Source organism: Centruroides vittatus, unplaced genomic scaffold (assembly GCF_030686945.1).
Source record: "Centruroides vittatus isolate TY-2023 unplaced genomic scaffold, ASM3068694v2 contig_595, whole genome shotgun sequence".
In the NCBI taxonomy this organism is placed as follows: Eukaryota; Metazoa; Arthropoda; class Arachnida; order Scorpiones; family Buthidae; genus Centruroides; species Centruroides vittatus.
In genome coordinates, this window is record NW_027122359.1 from 779674 (window position 1) to 799227 (window position 19554).

A 19554-nucleotide genomic window follows, 5' to 3' on the forward strand; every position below is an offset into this window, starting at 1 on the left:
TAATCCTCAAGAAGAGAAATGCCGCATTGTTTGCATTACTACCTCGCGATACGACTTCAATATTTCCCAAAAACTTGTCATAAATTCACTTATTCTACATAAAAATTTATTAATTTAGAAAGCCGAACGGCTAATTTCATTACCGATTATCCCGTAATGTAATCATGAAAATTTAAACTGATTAAAGAGAAATATTTCAACAAAATTTTATGAAATTTATCTAGTTACAATTTCACTATAATGACAACGAAGATAATCATCAGTATACGTGCTTTAATGACTAGTGATGGTCATCAGCATTCTGTATCTTAAGCCAACGCGGATAATCATATCTGAGAGGCAGAGTCAGGAGAACTTAGTTAGGAAAATCAATCATACGTGAACGATACTGTAATTATCACTCATAAACCACGTTCCGTTACGGAATAATCAGACATGTCTTGCAATTAGAAAAGTTAATAAATTTATTATCCTTAGGATAATCAGAATTAGCAGTAATAAATAATTACGAAAATTCCTTAAAGCAGATAATCGATTAGGCATTTGAATTATCTGTTGATAAACGTGTTCATTTTCCTTATTGAAGTGTTGAAAAGTAAGGATAATGTTCAAAAACTATATATTAATATAGAAATATAAGTAGAGAACCAGCCGGATAACGTCTAAATCTAGGAATTATCCCTATCTAACAAGAGGAGATTCGTAAGTACTGTACACCTTTCGTTTATCCGTATACAGATAAGCAAATTTAGCTTTAACTTATAACCAGAATGATTAATGAAATTCACAAAAGATAAAAATAAAATAAAATAAAATAAATTCTTCTGATTAATGGCCACAGATAAGAATAATTCATACAAACTTCTTTCATTCCCGGTTTACCGTACGTAGATAAGAATTTCGGTATTACTTATAAACTCGGTTTGTTTAATGAAATACGTTAAACGAGTTAAGAAAAAAAAAACAATATAAAAACAATAAATCACTTTCCCCGATAAATCTCCAAAGATTAGGATAATTCTTACACTAAATCTCCATTCGATAATTCGCGTATAAAGTAAGCAAATTTACTACACAATCAAAGCGGATAATAGAATTCTATAATCGATAGAAAGCAAGTTTATAAGGAGGAGAAAAAAAAACAAAAGAGAAGAGGAAGAAGAAAAAGAAGAAAAAAGAGAAAAGATAAATAAATAAATGCTGATAAATAATTGTAGATTAGGATAATTCATAGAAAGCGAAGCTATTAATTTAAAGAAAGAGAAAGTTTTTATTCGTAGTAAAGGAAAAGTATTTCATGCATTTCCTTTTTATCTAGTGATTGATTGTAGTTCCGTCTTTCGCCGTCGAGTGGCGCATTTTACCACCGAGACGATTTATCACTGTTTACTTTATCTAATGATTGGGGTTTCTCTGCTGTTTATCTTCTGATAAGTTCAGTTTGGTAAGAACGCAGTCAGACGATCCGAAAACCGTTCCCTTCATCGATCAGTGACGTCAGCATTGCCATAGATTCAATTCGTCTTGACATAACTGACCAATAATTGAATTCAAATTCTCCACCTCGGCTCTTATCCAGTAGCTTATTTTCTTCCCGTTAACTAAAATGTTTGTTTTTTTTATTTTTTTCCCTACGTAATTTTATTTATTTATTTATTTTTCTCGAAGTATATTAAACAATTATGGCTTATCTTTTAATAATTGTTATATAAAAATATTAATTTGTTAAATGAAATTTTTATTTTCTTTTAGTTATTGGTTTATTTTATTGCTCACGGATGATCTAACGATTTCATTCTTCCGTCCATTTCGTTATTAAAAAGAAGATAAAATTTCTATTAATTTCTGTATTTTCGTTATTTCTTAATTATTTTTTATCGTATTTTATTTATAAAAAAGAATAAAACATATAAAATATTTTTAAAAATGCATATTTTAATACAAACAAACATCATTATTCTTCGTTTTAATTTTTAATTGTTGTTTCTATTTATTTAATTGCTCGTTTTTCACATTATTTATATTTTTAATTGCCCAAAATCTTTTATTTTTTCTTCAATTTTTATCGTTTAAGTCCATTTTAAAAAAAAATTTATTTTAATTTCCAATTTCTGTACTTTAAATTAATTATTTTCATATTAATATGAATTTTCGTATTTTTCTTTTAATTGTATTTATACTTTTTATTCTAATTATCTATATTAATTTTTTTTAAGTTAAATTTTCGAAGTCGTGTTTAACGGTCTTCAGGGCCTTCACCTTAGCTTTGCAAGCAAATAAATTCTTCTTTTTCTTCGTGTAAATATTCAAATTTATATTAATTTTTTTTTCTTCATTTAGTTACACATTTTTTAAAATTTTACTTCATTACTTAATTTTTAATATTTATTTAATTATTTAATTCCTAATCAATTTGACTTATTACTTATAGCTTAAATTTTATACTAATTCAGTTTATTGTGAGTTATTTTAATTGCTCTTTCCTCGTTAAACATATAAATATTTAATGAGGGAATAATTCAAAAACATATTGATATATTTATCAATAGGTTTAAAAACAATAAACATGTTTATTTAATTCTATTTAAGGATATTTATAATGTTAAATATTTGCTTAATGTACAGACGAGTTTGTGTATAAATTTGATAAAGGAGCAATAAAAATTAAATGTAAATTACATAAGTATTTGCATTTTCTTGTTTATTTAGTGCTTATTTCAATAAAAATTAATTTTTCTTAAATTTTTAGTAGAATTATCAATTTAATTTTTAAATTTTATGTTTATTTAAACTTTTATGGAGCAATAGAAATTTATATAAAACATTACTTGCTTACTTCTCATTAAAGTTTCAGTTTACACCAGGTTATTTTTATTTTAAAGTTCTCTTTACAACTTTAGAAATATCTCCTTAATGACTTTAGATCTTTGGTGAAAATTTCGGTTCTTTAAAGTTTCCTGGTAGATGAAAATCCAAGTGGAAAATCGACAGGGAATACCAGAAAGTGTTTCTATCTAATAGACAGTCATCCCATAAAGAAAGGTGGAGAATGGCAAAGAGAATTTATCGACAGAAAATCGCCTTTCCGTAAGAATAACCGTTAATTAAAATCAATAGAGGAAGAAAATAGATGTAACGGATGAATGAATGCCGAATACATTTCAATCGCCGTTTTTTCGATAGATAATATTTGTTTTACCCTCCGAAGCAGTTCTAGATCAACAACGAGTGCTGCAAGAAAACTGCAATCAAGAAGATCACACTTCAGCCTGTTCCACGTCAATGACGTCTGTTGGCTGAACACGTTAATTTTAGCGACAAGTGTGACCCGCCATCGTAAAGTCGGTAATTACAACTGGTGACGAAGCAGAAGTGATGGTTTGAAGTGCTTCACAACTTACTGAACTTCGCACAATGAACTAAGTTCACTTATCCATAATGTCTGCCACGAAGAAAACATTTCCTTTTCAAACTCCACAGGTGCTCCAGCTTCATTATTTATCCATTTCATTAATCTATTGGACTGATGTAAAATGGAAGATCCCGTTGAATTAAGAGTTGAGTTCTTCAACTTTCATAAACTAAATCTCTATATAACTTCTTAATAATTGATTTCCCGTAAGGATCTTCTTAACTAATTTCATTACTTTTAAAGAGAATTTTATATAGAATCCTTTAAAATCTTCGAGGATCATTTCGAGATTTATAGGTGCAGAGACTCGTCTACACTCCAGCCAGACACATAAATAAGCTTTTCCTCTTTATAAACGGATTGGCAAATCAACTTTGTTTCTGCAACATTAAACGGATCGTTAGGTCATCTGCATTATTGATACTGAAACTGGAAAAGGGTCCAAGTTGTTAAAGAAAGGGTAATTATTTACTAAGAAAATTTCATTCCTTTTTGTCTTTCCATTATTCCGTGATTTAAGGTATAAGGATCACAACCACCTCTAGCAAGAGGATGCGTTCAATGGTGCTTAATGGGTACCCTCGGGGTACGATTTCAACAGCCTAATAACATCCTTGGTGCTGAATAAATGACGCCCTAATGAGTGTTACAAACAACCTTCTTGTATGAAAGTTAAGCTTTTTCGTGTTTTTATTTTAAGTGAACTAACAACAGCCTTTTCTTTTCTATTTTTTTCTGCCTCACGCAAATTTTCGAGATGTGATTGCTGTGTAATTGGAATACGAAAAGGAAAATTTGTATAAATAAATAAAAGGAACGCTATGCTTTATTCACAGATAATGCTAGACACTGATAAGCAGCTGCTGATTATCTTTGTTTTATTTTTCTGAAATGAAATATAGATTTCTTGTTACCTTTTTTTCTTCTTGTTTTTTTGTTTTTTTAGATGATCGAATATTGAATAGCGTGAGATATCATACAATCACTATATTTACTTTAAGCCAATAGGATTTTTTTTTATAAACTGTAAGATTATTTTTCATGATTTATCAGCGATCGTCCTCTATCACGTCACTAAGTGAAGGTATTTAATCTTTATTCTATGATCAGGAAGGATGATATTGCTACAACGGGGTTAAAGTTTGTGTTTTATTTATGACTTCGTAGCATTTCTAAATATAAATCTCAATAATATACTTTAGATAATGCGACCTTCTATCACTAATTTGCTTTCGCATAAGATTAGTAATGCCCAATTAGCTGTGTTTGTAAGAATGTCCCGAACTTAACTATTCAAGCTCAATTTTTAACGATAAAAAATTAAAATAATAATTAAAAATCTTGTCAATTTTATTATAGAAGAACAAAAATATTTATCTATTTAATAATTTTAATGATTTTAATGCAAAGATTTATCTGATTTCCAAATATATAGCTATTATCTTCAATTACGCATGCTGCTCATTACCTGAGATTAAGTAGTAATACTCGAGTAACATTACAAATTAAAGATGCAATATTTAAGCTTTCTTCGGGATTTAACTTGCTTGTGTATACTACTATCTCAATTATTATCGTAACCAGGTTCTTCCTTATTTATTTTAGGCATACATGTACTTAAAAGATCCATTTATGCGAATAAAGGAATTTAAATTTACATTATTTTACATTTTGGACGTATGATAAAGGCCCCAAAAGGCATAACATTTATCATTCTTATGAGTATTTAAGCGATAACTTTATGTAATCTCGGTCCTTTTGATTAAACATTGACCCGACGATGATGCTTCTTCTGGCATGTTGCTAAAATTTAATTATTTTTCTTTTTTTTTCGTTCAATCTTTTAAGATGTAGCAAACTTGAAGGGTGGTTGCTGAGACAGGACATCGGAAGAGAAAAAAATCAAGTAATTATCTGCCATCGTGGAAATAAGCTGGGGTTTATCACAGGAGGGAAGTCATCCGTATATAATTGTTCAATCATGCTTTCCTCTTCCAATGAGTGAATGGATGCTGATTTTTGCACCATGAGTATTCCCTTTTTTGTTATATTTTTTTTAATTTTTTTGAAGTAGAAAAAACCGTGATATAATTAAACAGTTGCACAATTAAAACAATATTAAAATTGCTATCATTTAAAGTTGATTGGATCCTCATCCTTATGAATGATTCAATAAGAAATTCAATAAGAATGAAAGCATTCTGCATATAATGCATTTCTTGTTTAGATATTTTGCTCGATAGAAATGGTTTTTTTTTTCTTCTTCTTGATTAAAATAACAGATTGGGAAGTAATTAGGATAATTTAAATAAAGTTAAGGAAAGCTTTAAAATTTAATAAAAGATTAAAAGCAATTATCTGTATTATAATTAATTTTTACGGAAAAAGAAATATATATATACAATTGACATTCTCATCGGTTTGTCTTTAGCAAATAGGAAGCCACGTCACGTAGGAAAATGTATTTGATGTGTTCAAAAAAAAAAGTATCCTAATGCCCACCCAATATCGCTTTTCGATAACATATCTAAAACACATAAGTAAAACTATAGAGCGGTCTGGCGATATAAATCATTATCTTCGATTTTTTCACCAAAAATATTAAAATGGCAACGACCAAACTTTTTAATAACTTTGTTTTTAAGTTTGAGAAGTTTATGAGGTCTTTTCCAGTCTGATAGCGCCTGTTCCAGTTCCATTTAATCCACAAGAGAAAGAAAAACACCATCTTGATCCCTTTGAATCTTTTTCGTATCAAACTGTCTCTGCAGGTGTTTCTCGATCTAGAAATCCATCAAATTTTCTCCCTTTTTTTCTGACCTTTCTGACGAGTTCAAGTCATGCCGTGTGACCTCTTCAGATACGTTTTTCTTTTTCCTTTTTTTTTTCTTAGCTCATGTTTTTTTATCTGACTGTATTCTAGTTTTCTTTGTTCTTTATTTGATCTGACATCCATTTCGTTTTCTTTTCACAAAATTTCGGAATGGGATACTACATTATATCCTTTGTAGAAGCTAAAAATCCAAATCTTTCATCTTTTTTTCTACCCTTTGCTCTTCTGTTGGTGGAATTTTCAGCTTTCTAGACAAGAAAATTGGAAAAGAGGTTAGAAAGTAAAAATTTCTTTCTTTTATCATTTGATAACTGTATAATATCCATTTCGGTTTGTACTCTTCTTTCACAATGTACACATGATAATCGCCTGAAAGTAGTAAAATCTCTGGCAATAGTTTGAATTGTTCAGACTTTAAAAGAAAGATCAGTCATCGAATTTTCTATTTGGAAAACTGGAAAAAATTCCAGCCAATTTTAAGTTATTCTATAGAAAAATAATGCTATAAATCAATTTTATTTCTGTATATATATATATTTTTTATATTTTTTTTACTAAAATATTAATTTTGTTTTCTTTTTCTGATGGGTTTAACGCAAAATTGAGACATATGTCGGAATGTAAATAAAACTAGAAAATTGTTACCCAAATTCTTCCAATTTCTTATTTGATATACAAGCATATTTTGATTTATATATTGCATTATTCGAATGGTAATTTTCGAAAATTTCGCAATATTTTCATGCTGAAAACACCAATGTTATTTGTCATGGTAGCTCGTTTTCTGCGTTTATATATAACGTGATTTTATGGTTCATATTTTAACAGTAGTAATTTTTCTAAAATATTCAGCCCGAAAAATTGTTTACAATTTATATTTTAATCTAATTTCCCTGTTTATTTATTGCAATAATCCCATATAAATGTATTATTGTATGCAACAACTATATATAACCATTAAAAAGTTTGATACGTAATAAAACATTATGGAAAACTTTCGCTATTTTAATTGTAAAATTGAACCACTTTTTATTTTTATTTATTCTCGAATGATTTTATGGCTGACATTTAAAAGTTTTTATGGTGAATTCCACTAACAACTGATCCTAAAACAGTTAATGTCTTTCTTATTGAAGAATAAAGCTGTCGATTGGCTCGGATTGGAGAATAAACTAAGAAAATTTGCGATCCTTCTCTTCAATAGTGATCTTCATACAGCATTTTAAAGTGTATTCGTTTGATTTATGATGAAATAGTCTCGGTAGTATTAAGTAGAAGCTTTACTAGATGTAGTTAGGCTGTTGAAGTCTTGTGTAGTCCTTCTTTTTTTGATCTATCATCTTGATACGTTTACAACCGATTTTCTAATCTATATCTATATATATGTGTGTGTGTGATAAGTAAGTTGATAGCAGCATAAAATATTTCTAATATCTTTATTGCAATTTTAAAATACAGTTTTTTGAAATTTTTAATATTTTCTAAAGTGTAACTGGTTATTTTCAAACCGTGTAATGTTTCTTATACTTTTGTTGACACGTAAAGAGGCATAAATCATTCTTTACTGTTATATTATAGTATTAAGATCTAAGTGGCTCTATTAATAGATGCACTGCCTCATTTAGATATGCTCTAACTCATTTATACGGCGCTAACATGTTGGGACGTATTTGACACTTCTAACAATTTCACAACTACATCGAAGCATGTTTAGCACTTCTAACAACCGCCTTACACGTTGGTATAAATGTTTGAAACTCCAATTGTGTCACAGTACATACCAACATCGTTTATATTTCCATCAAAGCGCTTTAATACACAAATTTGCTGGTGTAAAATTAAGTTTTACACGACCCCTTTTAAAGATCGATAAAGTTTTTTTATGTTAAAAAATTTCGAAATTAATTATCACCGTTCTTCATTCATTTAAAACCGCATCCAAGTAAATATTAAATAGACATTAAACATAATAGTTTAAAAATTCACAAAACAAAAATAGATAAATGTCTGTTGGTAACTTACTTTGAAGAGAATTCAGATATTTCTACATAGAGTAGCTTTCCACTTTAGCAAGTAATGTATCTAGCAATGGAATGGTTGATGTCATTCACACAAGAATGACTGTATAACGGAGTATATTCACTTTTCCAATTGATTTTCTTGTCGTCACTAGAGTAAATGGTAGGGTAGGTAATGAACTCTGGATATGGTCGATAAGAAAAATTGCATAGTCAGTGTTTTTGGTTTTGCAACGTTCCAATGGGATTTATTAAAGTACATCGGACGATATCAACTGCAAGAATTGAATATGAAGCTTCGGAAGTCAATTTAAATTAACTTATCATTTAGAAATAAAACATAATTATTACATTTCCGGGCATCGCCGTCTTTCTTCATAACCGTTCCTTAAAAGATATACAAAGTTTAATGTAATTAAGCTTATGAAGAAAGTTGATGATGACGGAAATGCAATAAGTATGTTTCATACGAAGCTTAATATAATTAAGTTTTGTACATCTTTTAAGGAACAGTTAACTGTATCCAAATTCACACGTAACCACGTCAAATTTTGTACATCTTCCGAGAAGCGTAAGACTTAATTATGCACAACAGTTATCTCCATCTTCCACCTTCATTCTCGATAAATATTGGCACACGAACCCGGAAAATGCTCGGTAGAACATTAAAAGACAATTACTTTTTTTTATTTTATTATTTTCTGGGAACATTGCCAATTTGAATTTTTGAAAATAAAAAAAAATGTAGAGAAAGAAAGAAAGAGAACGTACAAAAGTCGAGAAATGAGAACATCTCGTCTAAAAATCGCGTAATTTAAATTATAGAGGTTAATATTAAACTTTTCTTACCATGCATCGAGACTTATTATTATAATTAATTAGATAAACGAGCTATAATAATAATAAAATACCATTATAACGAGATTTACAAGTGACAAAGAGTTCAAGAACATTATCATTATTTCTCTATTACATATGCGATAATTAGAAAGAAATAAAAATATTAAATGCTTTTAAGTCGAGTCATAAATTTGAAGATTACGAGTGTCGAAAAATCTAGTAAAAGTTTCGTAAAGCTTTAGAAAAACGATAACACTGTAATAAAACAAAATACAAGTAGTTGAAAAGTGATAACTTTTGACTGCTCGGTAGCTAGTTAGAAGGACAAGGATCGTTTCATTTCTCATCCTGTCAATGTTTCCTTTATGATGTATAGAAACCAGGAAAGCAAGCTAATCGTTGTTAGCAACTCATTAGGTCTTCTGTATAAACGTTGCTAGTTTCCTTCTTGGATAACGAGCTATATTCTAGCAATTGGCATGGGTACTATAACTTCAGCATGAAAAAGAAGACAGGGGGAGAAAATACGCAAGAATATAAGAGAGGAAAAAAAAATTATAATTTTTATTAACGTCTTTAACTTTTTCAACTTAATTTATTTCGCAAATTACGTTTTAGAAGCATTAAAAATTAAATATAGACTTATGCATATCGTAATCGTTAAAATTATGTTATAAAATGTAACTTTTTAGTACTTATATATAAATTTATATATATATTTGAGAAGAAATGATGGTTAAAAATATTAAAAATATGAAACGAAATTAATTAATGGAGAACGAAACGTAACGAAACTAATTCATTTGTATATCGTCGACATTTATTTGAATTATTGGTTCAATTAGGAGCGGCACCACTTTGTGCAAGGTGTGAAGGGAGAAACAACAAAACCCAAGCTGTCTGTGCTCCCACTGATCACTTTTCTACCGACGGCGTGTTTGCAGCGCGCATGCCCATACTGTACTACATCCCATCGACTAGAACACACAACTGACAGCCCTAGCAGCCATACGAGAGAAGGTTTCTGGGTGGCGAGACTGTGTTATATATCAGTGTGTCTACACATTGCGGACCACACACACACACACACACTCTCATACAACCTTCGTTTAGCGTGCAACCGTTTCTAACTTTTGCACACTCGGCATCGTAGTTACATATACTTGCGTGAGAACAGTGCAGAGGACAGTTGCAGAAGCAAAGGGAGAAAGACAGGGAGCGAGTTGGCGTGAAAACCAGATTTTGGAGGACGTCGACACTGCCTACAATCGAAGGTAAGTTAATTTCGTTGATTTATAGGATTCATTTATGTTACCGTTGCATAATTGGCCTATTAAGTTGTACAGTCTGCAAGGTGCCTAATAATTAATGATACGGGAGATGTATAAAGCTTTAAAACGTTAAATAAATGTTTTAAAGCGTATTAACTTGTGTATAATTTTATTTATTTAAAAAAAAAGTAATTTCGTTTCAGTTTTATCTTATAAAGAATATAATAATGTAAAATTTAGTTATTTTCGAGCTAGAATGTTAATATTTAAAAACAAATTGCTCCATTAATGGATTTAAATCGTTTGTTTTCAATCGATTAAATTGTTTCCGTGATTTATTTTAAAAATTTATGTAGCGGGCTGATGGTCGTTAGTAAATTGTCCTATTCTAGCAGCAAGACATAGTTTTGTATACATTTAAGAATCGACGAGGCGCGCCGCTAATTGATTTTAAAACTTATTTACTGTAAAATAAATATATATATATATAAAGTAATTTATTAAAATTAGATTTTATTATTGTTATTTTGAACTTTTAAAAATCTATCAACGGTTTATAAATGTCGCTAGAAATGAAATCTATTTGATGCTAGCTTGAATAATCGTAAGAGAGGGAGGAAGAAGAAGAGGAGGAGGAGGAGGAAGAAGGGGAAAACTTATATATATAGTAAAGATGGGGAGGGATGATGAAAGTCATACTTCTACTATTGTCGGAAAGAAATAAGGAAAAACGAAAACGAGACTCGAATTTTAAAACTCCAGAAGTGAAATTGGGAAACGTTAAATCCGGACACGTACTTCTACTTGACGAAATCGTGATTGGCTTGTGCAGATGGTAATGGGATGTGTACGATGTGAAAATTTCGTTTTTCTAAATATTTATATTACTATCATAACCCGTCGTCGTTCGAAAAATCATAAAAAAAATCTTCATTATAAAATTTTTAAAGTTATTCGAACGACTTACTTTATTTATCCATAGGTACAGTACTTATACTTATACTTGCAATATATATATATATATATATATATATATCAGCATCTCATGAAATATTAATTTAAAAAGAAATTCAAAATATATAAATTATCATTAATATACATTTAATAATGACTGCATTATAAATTATTCAAAAGTTTAATTATAAATAGGAAGTTTTATTATTGCGCTATTATCTATTTATACTGTATCATTGGAATATTTTAATACACGTACCCTTAGACTTTATTACAATAATTTAATGATTTATAATGTTTAAAGTTAAAAAAAAATAACATTAAATTTATGTAGATGGTTAAATTATTCATTATGTATAAGAAGAACGTGTACTATTCATTCGATATGTAGTAATGGTATGAGAGAGAGAGAGCAAAGCTCTTCGATTTCTACAGTAAATACGAAGTCATAACTGTCCAGAAACGACCTTTTATAGTTTCGAAACTAAGAGACTATCGGAATGACACAATTTTCTTGAATTCGTTTTATCGTAATGTTTATTCGTTCTATTCTATTCAAATTGAACTTTTCATTCTTTTATTTATTTACTTATTTTTTTTCTCTTTACAATTTGATTAATAAATGAAACTTATGTGTGATTTGGGAATTTAAATCTGCTTTGAATATTTCGAAAGTGAGGAACAATTTGGTTGAATGACCTGGCGACCTTTCTCTACGCGGCATTTCCATACAATCACAATAGCCAGACGGATATCGTAGCAAGCTGTGTTGTGTGTGTGCTTAACCCACCCACCAGTTAATAAATTTCGCCGACTGGAGCACACCACGTAGTTGCAAACATCACGTGACATTTAATCTCGTCTGGTAGGGGAGTCATTCAATCTTGTTAGGGATATTGTCCCTCAAGTCTTCGATAGTTTTTTTTTTAAATGAGAATGTTTTTTCTTCCTCTCTTCTCTAACGCTATTTAATTTTACTCGATATTTTCAAAGACATTTTATTTATTTTTTTAATAAAATATTATCTTTACAAAATTTTATTTTATTTATTTTTCTTAAAAGTTATGTTTATATCATAAATAAGAGTAGGTTTTCTTAAATAAAAATAGATAAAAAGTATTATTAAGGTTGTACTTAGCATTAATAACAAGTCTTAAATATTTCAATATAAAGAAATTTCGTGAAATATTTACAAAAATTTTTACATAAAATTTAATTTTAAATACTTATAATTACAAAAAAGCCGCATTTTATATTAAATTTAACGTAAGTTTTAATATATAAGTACTTAACAAAGAGGTAATCGGAAGTTTTAAACGTAGAATTTATCTTAAAATTATATTTAATGTAAAGCAAGAATTATACGTTTCCTTAATATACAGGAACCGAAATTAAAATCAATTATAAATTCTTTACTAAAGCTTATCTTACTAATAATATAAAATTAAATGTATGTAATGTGATTAATTAATTCAATTAATAGTAAGATTCGAATTTATTTAACATTTTTTTATTTATATTTATTTCGAAAATATATATTTATATTTTATTTTAAATTATATCTTTTCAATTAAATTCGAATTTAATTTAATTTATTTTTAATTTAAAAGTTCGGCAGTAAATCGTGTAAAGAATTTAAAGAGTAGGAAAAAAATGAGATAAAAAAAACCCTACCTCGTACCTTGCCAAATACGAAATAAGGATTAGGAACACGAAAAGAGTTAATTCTGTCGCCAGCTGCATGATCCATGAAGTGATTCTGCTGCCTTAGAAGTCGTAAAAACATCGTAGAATCTTATGTAGACAGAATGTCAGAAATGGTTCCCGAGAGAACCATAATGCCGATCGGTACATGACTGGAGACATGAAACAGATGGAGGATGACATCCTTATATTCCCGATGCAGTTTCGTAAAATCGAGTGTGTTATGTACTGTGACTTATTCCTCCTTCAACTAAAGTCTTTGGATGAATTTGAAGTCGATTCATTTTTCTTACCATTTGAAATATCATTACGTAACTTCCCTTTAAAAAAAGAAGAACAAGATACTCTGCCAGATCAAATGTAGTAGGTACAACACTTCTTTACTGTTTGGGGAAAAATAATCAGATTCTTAAAAGTAGCAACCTGGATTAACGAAGAAGATCTTTACAGACGAAGAGAATGCTTCTTTCTGTTTAAGATGGTCAATGTTTGAGTTCGTTTACCTTGCTCTATCTCATTAGGAATGTCTTAGAGTGTATCACTTTAACTTAAGTGGAAAGATATGTATATAGTTATCTAAATTGATGGCACTAATTATAAACCCACTTCGAAATTTAACATTTACAGGAGTTTCTAAGATACAAGTGGATGTTTAAGTTTCGAGAAGGTTTTAAATAATCCGACTTTTCTCATTTATCATTAGATAAATTACAAATTAAAAGGAAGAAGATAATTAAACCGTGTGTAACTTTAAAATTTTTAAAGGTCAATTCTTCACATATGTATATATATTATATATATATATATATATATATATATATATATACAACACACACACACATATACAAACTTAGCTTTAGGCAAACAATTTTAAAAATTAAAAACCGGAACTATTCTATATTTAATAATGTAACCACGATAAATTCTAAATTAAAGGATATATTAGGATTTAAAATAAGTTATAATAATCTTTCCTGTATAAGAATTTCTAAGAAAATATTAATATTTTAGTAGATTCAAATTTAAATTTTAAAATTGTATCGATAGAAGCAGAGCAAGACTTCCATTAAAATTATCTCAAACTCTATTAATAATGTAAAAGACGTTGAGTTTAGTGTCTTCAGGAGGATTGAAGGGGAATCTAAAATATCACCATGATTACAGTTGATAATTTTGGTTTAGAGTGTAAAAGATGACAATTTTTCGACAACAAAGAAATAAAATTTGCGAATATTGACATGTGCAGATGAAATGTGGAAGAAATGATTACACCTTGATTGATGCGAAGAGGTATTGATCTATGGAAGAAGCTCCAAATCCAATATTTTCAAGCGGAGCGGCAATCAATTTTATATAAAAGAAAACATAACAAGATCACACTTTAGAAAATTTTTAAAAAAATGTATTATTTGAAATAATGATATACAATTCGTTAAACCGAGATCAAACTCATTGATAAAGACAGTAGATTTGTTGTACTTATAAAAACATTTCCAATTGTAAGTCTATGGATTGTTGTAATTCTTTTACAGAGTCATTCACCTTCTAACTCCTTCTCTTACTTAGGGATATTGTGTAAATTTAATGGGCTTCTTTATAGCATAAGATTCTTTTCTTGACATAAATACGTTTACGTTACTTGAGGGACTTATAAAAATTCATAAATTGTGTTTGTAATTGTTATATATAATGTAAGAGTAAATAGCTAATAGAAAAAAACATTACTAAACATGTAAAACTTTTATATAAATTATAAATCATATCAATTTTGTTCTTCTTGTTGTTGTTTAATGTAATTATTTATTCTCGAATTCTCTTCTAAGCTCGAAGAATTAATAAGAGAAAAAAATGTTTATTCCTGTTTTTATCTTAATTTTTTTCTACATTTTTTATACGGAAAGATTAATTTTAATTTTTAAAAAAATTATATAATACTTAAATAAATGTATAAACTAAAGTATAATACTTTTATTAACACTTTAACAAATTAAATGAAGCGATTAAAGTAGCGATAGTATTGGCCTTATGCTACTTATAACGTGTTTAAAAGGTGTACAGTAGGAAAAATATTGATGTCAAAATGTCAAATTTTTGAATTCTAACTTGATTTAAATTTCGTATTATTAAAATTGAAGATCTTATGTCAATATTTTTGAAGGAATGTGATATAATTTGTAATATTTATAAGTTAGACTCTTGCTAGAATTTCAGATACTGTTGTGTGATAAGAGAACTATAGAGTAGCATAAAAGTCAGTTAAACATTATAAAAATTGAATTTTTATTTTATTGTATCCCTAAGATACGACTAAATGGCAATTTTATAATTAAGCATTGTTCAGAAGTTAATTTGTGATTTATAGTCACGAGTGTACTTAGAACATACAAAACAACTGATTAACATCCACCGTGTACACATCTATTCACAAGAATGCTTTTGATCTTCTTTAATTTAAATCTCACTTTAATTAATAAAATATCTGCATGAATAATCATAAGCAGATATCTTCCAGTAAATTTAAAACATATATTTTTTTTAAACGTTAAAATATATATATATAAATATATAATAATAAAATTAGATTAGTTAAATTACATTAATGCTTAGTTATAACATTTAAACTTGCGAATTATAAATATTATTCCAAAAAAAATGATAAAATTCTTGAAAAAATTAAAACGTAGCGAATAGTTTTAGAAATTTACGAGAATTTTTAAATATTTCTAAAATTTGTTCGAATTAAATTTATTTTTTATTTGGCTTTTATCCAACAAAAAAAAAATTATTCCTGAAAAATATACTTCATTGCTAGAAGCATTCTGTACGACACAATTGAATTCTGTCCTTCTGTGAAAGAGGATTTATAAAAAAAAAAGAAAGAAAAAAGTATTTCTTAAAGTTAGATTTCTTTTTCTTACTTGAAGTATTTAAAGCTAGAATAAGAAAAATAACTATAAATCATTTCTATGCGAATACATTATTCTGTTTGAAGTTTTAAAACTTTTATAAGATGAAATCTCGATAATTTTCACTTATGTGCAACGGTTTATGTACATTAAAAAGAATTTTCAAAGAATGCAATTTATTTCTATTTTTATTTAAAACTTTCAGATTAAGTTTGCTTTCTGTATTTAAAATAGATTTATTTGATTATCTCATTCCTCTTATTGATTAAATAATGGAAAATTTACTTGAATTTCTTTCTTTTTTTTTATTTTCCTCTTTGACATTTACATTTTCTGAATTCGAATCTTTATTTTTATGTTTTTAAATTACATTTTCCTTAATTACACACGTATTTTTTTCTTTAGAAGATGTAAATTATTTAATAACGTTTCGGTAAAGTTAGAAATCAGTTAAACAAATGAAATTTTTAAAAATCTACATTAAATAAGCTCATTTATTGCTAGAAAACAATAAAACGTATGATTTTTCTTTGTAATATTTGTTATTTTTTGATTGTGGAGGATTTTCTTACCAAGAATTTACTTAGTAATGCATTATATATACACACCAAGATAACAAATTACATAAAATAAAAATCGTAGTAACAGCAAACTACTAGAATCCTCAAATCAGTTGGTTGTTAATCAATAATACAAGATCCTCAAACAAGTGGAAGTACACCATTTAGTACAGTATCCTCAAATTAATAGGTGCTAAATTAATGTCATAATGTCTAAACCAATGGTAATAAACTAATGGTATGAGATTTTCAAACAATTGGGGGCAAATCAATGGTACAGGCTTCTCGCCTATTGGATACACAATAGTTGAAGAACCTATACCATGGCTAAATGGTTAGCAATTTCTTAATGATATTCTATTTATAGCATACTTATATTATGAAATTGCTAACCATTTAGCCATAGTATAGGTCTTCAACTATTGTGTATCCAATCGGTGAGAAACCTGTACTATTTATTTACCACTCGGTTGTTTGAGAATCTTATACCAGTCTTATCTTATGTAAAATCTAATGCTATGAATAGCATACTTATATCACTAAGAAATTTCCATTGTGGTATTTTCATACCAATGGGCAGTATAGACTTTTCAGACAAGCCATTGGTATAGGATCCTCAAATCATTAGATAACTGGCACGATATGGTCAAATCTATGGGTAAACTAATGGTTTAGAATTCTTACATTAATGAATATTATATTAATAGCGTAGAGTACCATTAATCTATTTTCAAAAATTACAAGTTTTTGTAATAATGCTATATCTGTTTATTCTAAGCTTAGAAAAACAAAAATAATAATTTAAAATTTGAATAATTTATTCATTTTATCTTTCTGAAACATCACCCTAAAGCTTATCAATATTTTTAGTATAACAATTTTCTCAAACGATTATTTTCTGGATGTGATTTAGTTCCATTTGCTGATGTTGTGGCTTACGCTTCTCATAAATCACACAGAATGTAATCACGCAGACAGCACTGGAATTAAAGAGTTAAAACGCATTTTAATCAACAGATGGCGGCACTTCGAAATGGAAACGAGATTTAAATTTTTTCTTTCCTTCGTTCGAATTACTTTGGTTCCGACCACCCCAAAATAATTGATCCTTCCGGAAGAAAGAATAGAAAATCTATAGCTAAGGTCACGTGAACCGATCGATCACTATCGGCGTCACGTGACCTTAGTGGGTGGGCCGGAGGAGTCCGGGTGTGGGTGGGTGGAGTGAAGGGCGAGTGCCATGCAAAGCAGCGATTTGTTAGATCGTCCTGGCAACGGGAGAAGTAGAAGGGAGAGAAAGAAAGAAAGGAAAAAAAAAGGTGAATGGAGACCCGAGTTGCGTCTCGAGCTTTTAGCTAAATTAGAGTCTTGGCGGAAGTGACGTCTGCAGTTAGAGAAGTGACGTGTACTGATTCTTTGTTGTTGTCAGAAGGGAAGTTGAGCTTGAAGATTAAATTTTTGTACATCAATTTTTACATTCGTCAGTTTTTATTTCACTCACTCATCTCAAATATCTATTTAATTTTTATCCCAAGAAAAATTCTACAAAAACTATAACCGAAAAATCTATTTTATAGCTAAGAAGATAAATATTTTTTAATCTAGTAAGAGACGAGTAAGTAATTTCATTTTTTTAATCTCATTTTATAACAGTTTTCGCCGGAAAAATATATATATATATTATTATATTTTATTAATCAATTTATAAATTATATAGCACGAATTTTTATTTGAGAAAAATTAATAAATAGATAAATAAATATCAATATTTTAAACTTTACAATCAAAACACTTTAGGGTCATGCTTCACATTTAGACACTTTACCTCTTCATATTATACAAATATCATAAAAGTAGAAGGGATCAGACAAAACAAAGGAAACCATTCATCATTTATGACAAAGAAGATCAGTTTCCATAGATGTACTGTACATAGATATAGTAAGATATACAGGGGAATATATCCAACAACATCAGTCATAACCTTACGAATAAAACATATCCGACGATATCTTAGAAAAGAAAGCAAAAAATTGTTATTTTCTTCTAAAAAAAAGGGGGGGAGAAAAAGAATTTTCGAGTTCTCTTCAAAAACTAATATCTTTCTCGCAAAGATTATCTAAGAAGTAGATTTTCAAACACCCTTCTGACCGATATCAATATATATATTTGTGTTTTCTTTCTGACTTTGATGAAATAGTGAAAACAGTCTGGCAACGAATAAAAACAATAGCAAGGATATTTTCACTTGAAATAACAAAAAACAGAAAAAAAATAAAAGAGATTTTTTTCTGCTCTCGCGAGTAACAATAATTATTTTACTGTACAATATCCATCTATACTCTTTCTTTCGAAAACTATTTCTTTAATTTTACAATGTTCTATAATTATTTAACTTTATTATAAGGTATTTTTAAATTAAATTCTTTTTTTTATAAATTATAAGAATTGTAAAAGAAAGTTTTGTAATTTGTTTATATATATAAATTATTATTTTCTTTTTATAATTAAAGTTCAAAGTTTAGTTCTTTAATTTTGTTTATTGTATTTTTTCTTTCTTTCTTCATTCCTAAACTCAGTATAAACTTTCTACTTTATCTTTTCATTCTTAAATTTCAATTTTCTATATTGCAATATCTTTATCTCGAGTGTTGTTTTTTTTCTTTTCATATTAAAACTTCATCATCTGAACTTTGTTATATATAAAAATATATTTCTTTCTACAATTTTATAATTCCAATTTTTATCTTCATCTCTCGACTTATCTAACTTTGTAATTTAAAATGTAGTAGTAGTAGAAGAAGAAGAAGAAGGAAAAAAAAATTTAATACATCTCATATTAAAGAATACAACAATTTGAATTTGTTTCTATTACAGAAAAATTTTTTAAATATGAAGGGAAAAAAAGAAGAGAAAAAATATGGAATTTACAGTTAGTAATGGCTCCGGTATTTATTTGCAAATTTCATTTGTAGAGAGTTTAACAAAGAATTTTAATAAAATGGAGACGAAATTTTTCTTGGATGAATCTACAAATATTGTGAGATGTACAGGAA

At 28.1% G+C, this 19554-nt stretch overlaps 1 protein-coding gene across 1 annotated transcript in view; it reads left to right on the forward strand.

The window, feature by feature from the left end:
- Positions 1-10115: 10115 nt before the first annotated feature.
- Positions 10116-19554, forward strand: part of LOC136979195 (semaphorin-1A-like) — a 264778-nt gene continuing 255339 nt past the window's right edge. The window contains exon 1 of the mRNA XM_067275130.1: positions 10116-10377. The gene's annotated coding sequence lies outside the window, so the exon portion shown is untranslated. The remainder of the gene's footprint in view (positions 10378-19554) is intronic.